The sequence below is a fragment of the Physeter macrocephalus genome, chromosome 8, assembly GCF_002837175.3.
Source record: "Physeter macrocephalus isolate SW-GA chromosome 8, ASM283717v5, whole genome shotgun sequence".
Lineage (NCBI taxonomy): Eukaryota > Metazoa > Chordata > Mammalia > Artiodactyla > Physeteridae > Physeter > Physeter macrocephalus.
Window position 1 is genome coordinate 94,699,565 of NC_041221.1, and position 12,065 is coordinate 94,711,629.

At 37.6% G+C, this 12,065-nt stretch overlaps 1 protein-coding gene across 1 annotated transcript in view; it reads left to right on the top strand.

Annotated features, from left to right (window-relative positions):
• FAM81B (family with sequence similarity 81 member B) overlaps window positions 1-12,065 on the top strand; it is a 56,917-nt gene that overhangs the window by 40,119 nt on the left and 4,733 nt on the right. The gene's annotated exons all lie outside the window — the stretch shown is intronic.

Here is a 12,065-nt window from a genome sequence, read left to right on the forward strand (position 1 = left end):
GCGGCTGGGCCCGTGAGCCATGGCCGCTGAGCCTGTGCTCCGCAACGGGAGAGGCCACAGCAGTGACAGGCCCACGTACCACAAAAAAAAAAAAAAAAAAGAAAAAGAAAAAGAAAAGAGGGGAAAAGGAAATGTTTGAGATCTAGGGCTGACTGCTTCACTGCAGGTGCTGCATACTTTTTCCTCCTGTGGGAAATCGGCTTACAGATGAATCATCTAAATAGTTAAATCTGAATCTGGACACTTTTGTAACAGTATAAACTGGAATCTTTCTCTCACTTGAAATAATGAAGTCTTAAAATTTCATTAGTATTACAGTAGGTAGTAGTGAATTTATAAACAAGATTTTTTTCCCAGGCAAATACTTATAAGCTCTAGTAATTCAATTACACAATTGACTCTTTTTTTATTTAAAATTTCTCCACCGATTTTTTAAATTAAAAAGTAATATGCATTCATCGTAACAAATAAAATAAGGCAAAGATGAAAATACAGGTCACTATTCAAGCTTCGTAACATAACCAATGCTAACACCAAGGGTGTATCCTTCCTCACTTTCCCCCTCGTTAATATAAATATGTAACAGAAAAGGGAGATTTTATGTATATACATATATAATATATAGAACATACATTATATACAAAGAGAGAGCATGGGTTTTTTAAATAAATCCTATATACGTTACTCAATAATTTGTTTTTTTTCCAGGACATCATGGATATCTCTCTCTAGATCAGTGAATATTTTTCTAGCATTATTTTTCACAGCTGCATAATATTTTAACTTACAGATATATCATAATTAATTCACCCATTTATCTTATTGATGAATAGATTCTTTCCAGTTTATAGCTACCACAAACAAAAATTATTGTGTGCATATCCTTAAATTTCCTTAGATATAGGTGCTTTTATTTCTACAGGCAAGATTCTTAGGTCAGAGTTTATGTTTTTATTAATTTTTATAAATTTCTTTCTAAAAATGTTGTAGCAATTTACTCACACCAGCAATGCATGAGAAGACCTTTCTGTACATTCTCATCCACAATGGATATTCTTCGTAATATTTGCCAATTAAAGGATAAAAAATAGCATCTCTTGTTTTCACTTGCATTCCCTTCACCCTTTGAATTTCCTCTTCTGTGAATTGCCCATTCTTACCATTTATCTTCATCACTTTCTTATCAATTGGTAGGATTCCTTTACGTTAGGGATATTAACCCTTTGACTGAGCTATGTATTGCAAAGTATTTTGCTCAAAGAGAAAGTAAGGCAGGTAGGGCTCTTTTTTTTTCTTCTTCTTCTTTTCAATCAGAGCACTTCTCAAAGCAAAGTGGATGGGGTATAGAATTTGCTTTACTTTTTTAAGAAACAACTGTTTCTCAACAAAGGGATTAAACGCTTTTAATAGCATTAAAGTGTAAGTTTAACTGAGCAATTTTCCCATTTAGAAACTTTAACAAATTCAAGTTTAATGGTCAACTGAACATATTTTATATTGAACTTAAAAGCCACAATACTGTCTTGGAGTTTTCTAGTGACTCTTTGGGACTTTGGCACTGATCACTAGACTTGACAAAGGAAATGCACAGGCTGTGCATCTGGACCCCTGCACTGAGCCTTCTCTTTCCAGAAGGGCCTTAGTCAGATGTTCAGCTAAGTAATGTCCTAAGCTGACAACTGAGTGCTTATAGAGCAAGAGTCTCAGCCATCATGAACTATGGCTGTCTTTCAGCAAGGGGTGGGCAGGGCAGCACCTACAAGTTACTCCCTGGATAGCTCTTGTTGCTGATGCTGTTCAGTTGATAGTGATTTATAAGAAAAAGCATTTGGTCAATGAAGCAAATGCATAGAGTCAAACCTTACCACACAGCTTTGAAAAATGCTACCACAGTAGAAAGTGGACCGGAGCAAGGACCTGTCTCATTTATCTTTGTATCCTTCACACCCAGCACATTCAGACACAAATAGAAGCCAGTGAATGAATGTATGTTTAGAGCACCTATAATATGTAAGTTGTGTTTTGGAATATCCAAAGACATAATCATGGCCATATACAGTGGGGGAGAAAACACATAAATAAGTGACAAGCTCATAACAGGTAAAGTAAAAGTTGAGATGGTGTTAAATGAGATATATCAGTAGGAAGAAATAATAGATATTCTTTGCCATTTAAATGCCTACCAATCCCTAAGTGCTCAAGATGTGCAGGTACACCCAGCTCTGCAGTCTGGGTCTTATCTTTAAAAACAAGGAAACTTATAGTCATGGAAATTAAACAATTTACCCAAAGTCACACAGCTAGAAAGTCTCTGACTCCAAATCTCAGGTTATTTTTGTCAGTTTGTGAGGTCTCCATCTCATAATTCCACCTACTGTAGTAAACTAACTGTGCTACAGAAATTTAGGGAAGGGAAAAATCACATGTGCTCAAAACTATGATGGTATGAGGCTATAAAGGTACTGATATTTAAACTCAAGTACAATTTAGAATGAACAATTAACAAGTCTTCCTATCAGAGTGGAGTTGGAATTGCTTTTTATTTAGTCTCACTAATTAGAAATCACAGAACATTGAGAAGAAATTAATTTACGATATATTGGTATAAACTTAGTAGGAAAAAAAAGTTTCTTGAAATTTATTTCTTGCTTCTGACATGAAACTAAGACTCTTAGACTCAATTGCTAAAGAAGCAATAGTACCAAGTCTAAAGCCCTTATTCAGATATGATTACAAAAAATGAAAACTTCTTCTGTGTTTACAGCCCATCAAAGAGCACTAAATCTTTTTATATTCCCATTTGGTTAGAGCCACCATCTGAATTCTTGAGAGCCTGGTAATAGTAACAGTTTCCAAGAATTCAAAATGTTCACGTCTTCTAAAAAAGTTCATGCAACAGATTGTTGAATGCAAGACAACTGGGTTTGAGACATAAGTGAACTGGTAAAACTAGCCCAGGATGGAGCTATGTCCTCATTTGTGTATGTCATCCAGAACCAGGGAGGTCACTGGGATATTTGTTCCAAGCCCCATACTCTGTCCTCACCATTCACTCTCGCCACAGCTCTCTACCCTGGGCTCCGGTTATGTCTATAGAGCCCCGTTAAATTTTCTTTTAGTTTTCTGTAACTCTCTCCCTTATAATTGAACTTGGTGTACACTTTAACCTGATTCCATTAGTATGAAAATTTTTTTTAAAAAACAGCCTTTATCTCACATTTATCCTAGTGAGGTCTCTGGTTATAATTTAAAAGTCTGACTTGTGTTTTGAGGAAAAAGGAAAGAAAAAGCTATCTATCAATCTATCTACCTATCCATCTAGCTACCTAGCTACCTATCCATATCTAACTGTATCTGACTGAAGTGCTCCCATAACCACTTGTATAGAAGATTTGGGAACTAAAATGTGAGCGTCATACTAGATACATTCATCCGATTGAGATTTTAACTGTATGTTATAATTAACAGAAAAATAATTCTTACACGGTAAATCATGTCCACTATGTTAGGAAAAAGTCTAAAGAGAGACAAAGATTTACATAAACCTCTTTTTATCCTTTATACCTTCCAGGGAGAATGCTTTTTCAATAATGCTTTCATATTTTAATAAACTACCAGCAGACAGAATCTGACTTCTGATTGTTATCAGGAAAGTGAGTCTCCAATTGCAGGCAAAACCTTGTAATAAGAGGATCATAAGAAGTAATTCAGTCTTTATGGTTTATTTTAATTTCAGAGTTTCAATTACTGCCATGTCCTTCTAGAGACATTACCTGGGTACATTTAATGGTTCCTTGATTTTCAGAGGGATTTTAATATTTTATCAGTGATGAGAGTAAATGCTCTCATTTATTTACACAGTGAAGGTGAGCACTGAAGGACGGATTCTTGATTGCAAAGCCACCTCTTAGTTTCTGGAGATTTACTGTTCCCCTTAACCATCACTATTAATTAATTCTTCCACCAGAGACCAGGGAAGATGAAAATCAAAGATTAGGTCTTTAAATAGCTTGACAAGTCTATGATTTGTTATTTGTGAACAGCCCTAATGAAAGGTATTCAATGAAAAATAATAAATCATTTATTCAACCTCTACTTAACTGAGCACTTTCTGTATTCCAGGCATTAGTCACAGCCATGAACAAAGCAAAATCCTTGCTTTCATGTGCTAGTGGAGATGAGCATTTTGGAGAAAAATAAAGAAGGGTAAAGGAATAGGGAGTGTCAGGTTGGACAAAGTTTTTTTTTTTTTTTTAATGTTGTCAAAAACAAGAAAAGCTTCTGTGATAAGGTGGTGCTTGAATATAAATCTGAATGAAATTAGGGCAGGAGCCATTGTATATTCTAAAGAAGAATGTTCCAGATAGAGGTAACAGTTGGCTAAAAAGAGGTTGTCCACCTCTTTTTAGCTGGGGGCTTATTTGTCTGAGATCCAACACCTGTTGTTAGCCAGCAGCACAAGTGTTTAGAAATCATGATTAGACTAAGAACAGGAAGAGTAACCAACTTCATCTTCTTCAATGTTGAGATACTCATCTGCATCAGGTATGCCTTTAGGTGAAAAATGAAGATTGGAATTTAACTCTCATACTACAACAAATATAAGTATTGGAAAAGTAACTACCTTTCCTTTCCTTGATTTCATCATCCAAATCCGAGTTTCTCAACCTTGGCACTATTAGCATTTTGGCTGGATAATTCTTAGTTGTGGAGCTGCCCTGTGCACTGTAGGATGTTTAGCAGCATCCTGGCCTCTACCCACCACAGGTCAGTAGCACCTCCTATTTGTGACAACCAAACATGTCTGCAGACATTGCAGAGTGACCCAGAGTCTAAATAAAAATGGAATTGGCCTCACATAACTTGTCTTTTCCAACTATTAGTCCAAACACTTTTTCAGGAGAGCTAAAGAAGCCTATACATGCAGTACATGTCCAGCATGCCTTAGGCAATTTCCAGTGATAAATATCACAAGTTAAATTAGCTGCATGTAACTTTTCCTGATCATTAGAGTAAATTATTTCAAGTCACCCCACATTGTAAGGGAGTCCTGAATATTTTCAACAACAAACAACATGCATTGTTCCTGCCAATCTAATATTTAGCCTAGTCTAAAAGGGAGTCTGAAATTAACTTCTTACCAAGAGCAAGTCACAAGCAGAAAACATATACAGAAACTACTTGCCAGTCCCCCTCCCACCTGTTCTCAATCCCGTATTTCTCAGTCATTTCAGATGAGGATTCCCCTCTCAAACTCTCAACCACTCCACAGTGCATGTTCAAATTGCTGATACATGATTCCAATCATTTTAATCTCTGTAATACCATCTACCTCTGTTGCTGGAAATCCTTCGTTCTCTGTTACATAACACTCCTAGGGTGCATCAACTTGATGCCAGCGATTCCTTCCTGCGCACCTCTTGTTATTTCTGATTTTGCCTCACATGAGTAACTCAGCATCTCTTTAAGTCCCCCCAACACCCCCAAAAGAATCCACTCACAGAGATCCATTGGTGACCATGGGGACTTTACTGAAGATTTTGCCTAAAGCAGAGATGACAGCCAACAAGTGTCTCCCTTGGATACTCTGCTTCCCCAAATTCCTTTTGGGGCTCTCTTCTTTCTCCCCTCCCCGCTTCTCCCTCTGACTGTTCTCTCCTTTACTAGACAATGCAAGTCCTCTCTGGCCCAGCTCCTCCCCAGACTCACAGTGGCCTTTGTAGAGCAAAGATTCGGCAAACTACCGCCCTTAGCCAGTCTTCCCATAGCTAAGAATGGTTTTTACACTTTCTAATCATTTTTTAAAGAAAAGAAAATTATACTTCATGACATGTGAATATTATATGAAATTTAAATTTCAATGTACATAAAGTTTGATTAGACCACAGCCATGCTCATTGTTTCTTTATATAAGCCAAGCTAATTTGTGTCATCTGTGGCTGCTTTCCCATTAGACCACAGCCATGCTCATTGTTTCTTTATATAAGCCAAGCTAATTTGTGTCATCTGTGGCTGCTTTCCCACTGCACTGGCAGTGGAGGGGTTGCAAAAGAGACTACATGGGGGGGGCTTCCCCAGGGGGGCTTCCCCGGTGGCGCAGTGGTTGAGAGTCCGCCTGCCGATGCAGGGGACACGGGTTCGTGCCCCGGTCCGGGAGGATCCCACGTGCCGCGGAGCGGCTGGGCCCGTGAGCCATGGCCACTGAGCCTGCGCGTCTGGAGCCTGTGCTCCGCAACGGGAGGGGCCACAACAGTGAGAGGCCCGCGTACCGCAGAAAAAAAAAAAAAAAAAAAGAAGTAATTCAATTACACAATTGACTCTTTTTTTATTTAAAATTTCTCCACCGATTTTTTAAATTAAAAAGTAATATGCATTCATCGCAACAAATAAAATAAGGCAAAGATGAAAATACAGGTCACTATTCAAGCTTCGTAACATAACCAATGCTAACACCAAGGGTGTATCCTTCCTCACTTTCCCCCTCGTTAATATAAATATGTAACAGAAAAGGGAGATTTTATGTATATACATATATAATATATAGAACATACATTATATACAAAGAGAGAGCATGGGTTTTTTAAATAAATCCTATATACGTTACTCAATAATTTGTTTTTTTTCCAGGACATCATGGATATCTCTCTCTAGATCAGTGAATATTTTTCTAGCATTATTTTTCACAGCTGCATAATATTTTAACTTACAGATATATCATAATTAATTCACCCATTTATCTTATTGATGAATAGATTCTTTCCAGTTTATAGCTACCACAAACAAAAATTATTGTGTGCATATCCTTAAATTTCCTTAGATATAGGTGCTTTTATTTCTACAGGCAAGATTCTTAGGTCAGAGTTTATGTTTTTATTAATTTTTATAAATTTCTTTCTAAAAATGTTGTAGCAATTTACTCACACCAGCAATGCATGAGAAGACCTTTCTGTACATTCTCATCCACAATGGATATTCTTCGTAATATTTGCCAATTAAAGGATAAAAAATAGCATCTCTTGTTTTCACTTGCATTCCCTTCACCCTTTGAATTTCCTCTTCTGTGAATTGCCCATTCTTACCATTTATCTTCATCACTTTCTTATCAATTGGTAGGATTCCTTTACGTTAGGGATATTAACCCTTTGACTGAGCTATGTATTGCAAAGTATTTTGCTCAAAGAGAAAGTAAGGCAGGTAGGGCTCTTTTTTTTTCTTCTTCTTCTTTTCAATCAGAGCACTTCTCAAAGCAAAGTGGATGGGGTATAGAATTTGCTTTACTTTTTTAAGAAACAACTGTTTCTCAACAAAGGGATTAAACGCTTTTAATAGCATTAAAGTGTAAGTTTAACTGAGCAATTTTCCCATTTAGAAACTTTAACAAATTCAAGTTTAATGGTCAACTGAACATATTTTATATTGAACTTAAAAGCCACAATACTGTCTTGGAGTTTTCTAGTGAATCTTTGGGACTTTGGCACTGATCACTAGACTTGACAAAGGAAATGCACAGGCTGTGCATCTGGACCCCTGCACTGAGCCTTCTCTTTCCAGAAGGGCCTTAGTCAGATGTTCAGCTAAGTAATGTCCTAAGCTGACAACTGAGTGCTTATAGAGCAAGAGTCTCAGCCATCATGAACTATGGCTGTCTTTCAGCAAGGGGTGGGCAGGGCAGCACCTACAAGTTACTCCCTGGATAGCTCTTGTTGCTGATGCTGTTCAGTTGATAGTGATTTATAAGAAAAAGCATTTGGTCAATGAAGCAAATGCATAGAGTCAAACCTTACCACACAGCTTTGAAAAATGCTACCACAGTAGAAAGTGGACCGGAGCAAGGACCTGTCTCATTTATCTTTGTATCCTTCACACCCAGCACATTCAGACACAAATAGAAGCCAGTGAATGAATGTATGTTTAGAGCACCTATAATATGTAAGTTGTGTTTTGGAATATCCAAAGACATAATCATGGCCATATACAGTGGGGGAGAAAACACATAAATAAGTGACAAGCTCATAACAGGTAAAGTAAAAGTTGAGATGGTGTTAAATGAGATATATCAGTAGGAAGAAATAATAGATATTCTTTGCCATTTAAATGCCTACCAATCCCTAAGTGCTCAAGATGTGCAGGTACACCCAGCTCTGCAGTCTGGGTCTTATCTTTAAAAACAAGGAAACTTATAGTCATGGAAATTAAACAATTTACCCAAAGTCACACAGCTAGAAAGTCTCTGACTCCAAATCTCAGGTTATTTTTGTCAGTTTGTGAGGTCTCCATCTCATAATTCCACCTACTGTAGTAAACTAACTGTGCTACAGAAATTTAGGGAAGGGAAAAATCACATGTGCTCAAAACTATGATGGTATGAGGCTATAAAGGTACTGATATTTAAACTCAAGTACAATTTAGAATGAACAATTAACAAGTCTTCCTATCAGAGTGGAGTTGGAATTGCTTTTTATTTAGTCTCACTAATTAGAAATCACAGAACATTGAGAAGAAATTAATTTACGATATATTGGTATAAACTTAGTAGGAAAAAAAAGTTTCTTGAAATTTATTTCTTGCTTCTGACATGAAACTAAGACTCTTAGACTCAATTGCTAAAGAAGCAATAGTACCAAGTCTAAAGCCCTTATTCAGATATGATTACAAAAAATGAAAACTTCTTCTGTGTTTACAGCCCATCAAAGAGCACTAAATCTTTTTATATTCCCATTTGGTTAGAGCCACCATCTGAATTCTTGAGAGCCTGGTAATAGTAACAGTTTCCAAGAATTCAAAATGTTCACGTCTTCTAAAAAAGTTCATGCAACAGATTGTTGAATGCAAGACAACTGGGTTTGAGACATAAGTGAACTGGTAAAACTAGCCCAGGATGGAGCTATGTCCTCATTTGTGTATGTCATCCAGAACCAGGGAGGTCACTGGGATATTTGTTCCAAGCCCCATACTCTGTCCTCACCATTCACTCTCGCCACAGCTCTCTACCCTGGGCTCCGGTTATGTCTATAGAGCCCCGTTAAATTTTCTTTTAGTTTTCTGTAACTCTCTCCCTTATAATTGAACTTGGTGTACACTTTAACCTGATTCCATTAGTATGAAAATTTTTTTTAAAAAACAGCCTTTATCTCACATTTATCCTAGTGAGGTCTCTGGTTATAATTTAAAAGTCTGACTTGTGTTTTGAGGAAAAAGGAAAGAAAAAGCTATCTATCAATCTATCTACCTATCCATCTAGCTACCTAGCTACCTATCCATATCTAACTGTATCTGACTGAAGTGCTCCCATAACCACTTGTATAGAAGATTTGGGAACTAAAATGTGAGCGTCATACTAGATACATTCATCCGATTGAGATTTTAACTGTATGTTATAATTAACAGAAAAATAATTCTTACACGGTAAATCATGTCCACTATGTTAGGAAAAAGTCTAAAGAGAGACAAAGATTTACATAAACCTCTTTTTATCCTTTATACCTTCCAGGGAGAATGCTTTTTCAATAATGCTTTCATATTTTAATAAACTACCAGCAGACAGAATCTGACTTCTGATTGTTATCAGGAAAGTGAGTCTCCAATTGCAGGCAAAACCTTGTAATAAGAGGATCATAAGAAGTAATTCAGTCTTTATGGTTTATTTTAATTTCAGAGTTTCAATTACTGCCATGTCCTTCTAGAGACATTACCTGGGTACATTTAATGGTTCCTTGATTTTCAGAGGGATTTTAATATTTTATCAGTGATGAGAGTAAATGCTCTCATTTATTTACACAGTGAAGGTGAGCACTGAAGGACGGATTCTTGATTGCAAAGCCACCTCTTAGTTTCTGGAGATTTACTGTTCCCCTTAACCATCACTATTAATTAATTCTTCCACCAGAGACCAGGGAAGATGAAAATCAAAGATTAGGTCTTTAAATAGCTTGACAAGTCTATGATTTGTTATTTGTGAACAGCCCTAATGAAAGGTATTCAATGAAAAATAATAAATCATTTATTCAACCTCTACTTAACTGAGCACTTTCTGTATTCCAGGCATTAGTCACAGCCATGAACAAAGCAAAATCCTTGCTTTCATGTGCTAGTGGAGATGAGCATTTTGGAGAAAAATAAAGAAGGGTAAAGGAATAGGGAGTGTCAGGTTGGACAAAGTTTTTTTTTTTTTTTTAATGTTGTCAAAAACAAGAAAAGCTTCTGTGATAAGGTGGTGCTTGAATATAAATCTGAATGAAATTAGGGCAGAAGCCATTGTATATTCTAAAGAAGAATGTTCCAGATAGAGGTAACAGTTGGCTAAAAAGAGGTTGTCCACCTCTTTTTAGCTGGGGGCTTATTTGTCTGAGATCCAACACCTGTTGTTAGCCAGCAGCACAAGTGTTTAGAAATCATGATTAGACTAAGAACAGGAAGAGTAACCAACTTCATCTTCTTCAATGTTGAGATACTCATCTGCATCAGGTATGCCTTTAGGTGAAAAATGAAGATTGGAATTTAACTCTCATACTACAACAAATATAAGTATTGGAAAAGTAACTACCTTTCCTTTCCTTGATTTCATCATCCAAATCCGAGTTTCTCAACCTTGGCACTATTAGCATTTTGGCTGGATAATTCTTAGTTGTGGAGCTGCCCTGTGCACTGTAGGATGTTTAGCAGCATCCTGGCCTCTACCCACCACAGGTCAGTAGCACCTCCTATTTGTGACAACCAAACATGTCTGCAGACATTGCAGAGTGACCCAGAGTCTAAATAAAAATGGAATTGGCCTCACATAACTTGTCTTTTCCAACTATTAGTCCAAACACTTTTTCAGGAGAGCTAAAGAAGCCTATACATGCAGTACATGTCCAGCATGCCTTAGGCAATTTCCAGTGATAAATATCACAAGTTAAATTAGCTGCATGTAACTTTTCCTGATCATTAGAGTAAATTATTTCAAGTCACCCCACATTGTAAGGGAGTCCTGAATATTTTCAACAACAAACAACATGCATTGTTCCTGCCAATCTAATATTTAGCCTAGTCTAAAAGGGAGTCTGAAATTAACTTCTTACCAAGAGCAAGTCACAAGCAGAAAACATATACAGAAACTACTTGCCAGTCCCCCTCCCACCTGTTCTCAATCCCGTATTTCTCAGTCATTTCAGATGAGGATTCCCCTCTCAAACTCTCAACCACTCCACAGTGCATGTTCAAATTGCTGATACATGATTCCAATCATTTTAATCTCTGTAATACCATCTACCTCTGTTGCTGGAAATCCTTCGTTCTCTGTTACATAACACTCCTAGGGTGCATCAACTTGATGCCAGCGATTCCTTCCTGCGCACCTCTTGTTATTTCTGATTTTGCCTCACATGAGTAACTCAGCATCTCTTTAAGTCCCCCCAACACCCCCAAAAGAATCCACTCACAGAGATCCATTGGTGACCATGGGGACTTTACTGAAGATTTTGCCTAAAGCAGAGATGACAGCCAACAAGTGTCTCCCTTGGATACTCTGCTTCCCCAAATTCCTTTTGGGGCTCTCTTCTTTCTCCCCTCCCCGCTTCTCCCTCTGACTGTTCTCTCCTTTACTAGACAATGCAAGTCCTCTCTGGCCCAGCTCCTCCCCAGACTCACAGTGGCCTTTGTAGAGCAAAGATTCGGCAAACTACCGCCCTTAGCCAGTCTTCCCATAGCTAAGAATGGTTTTTACACTTTCTAATCATTTTTTAAAGAAAAGAAAATTATACTTCATGACATGTGAATATTATATGAAATTTAAATTTCAATGTACATAAAGTTTGATTAGACCACAGCCATGCTCATTGTTTCTTTATATAAGCCAAGCTAATTTGTGTCATCTGTGGCTGCTTTCCCATTAGACCACAGCCATGCTCATTGTTTCTTTATATAAGCCAAGCTAATTTGTGTCATCTGTGGCTGCTTTCCCACTGCACTGGCAGTGGAGGGGTTGCAAAAGAGACTACATGGGGGGGGGGGGGGGCTTCCCCAGGGGGGCTTCCCCGGTGGCGCAGTGGTTGAGGGGCCGCCTGCCGATGCAGGGGACACGGGGT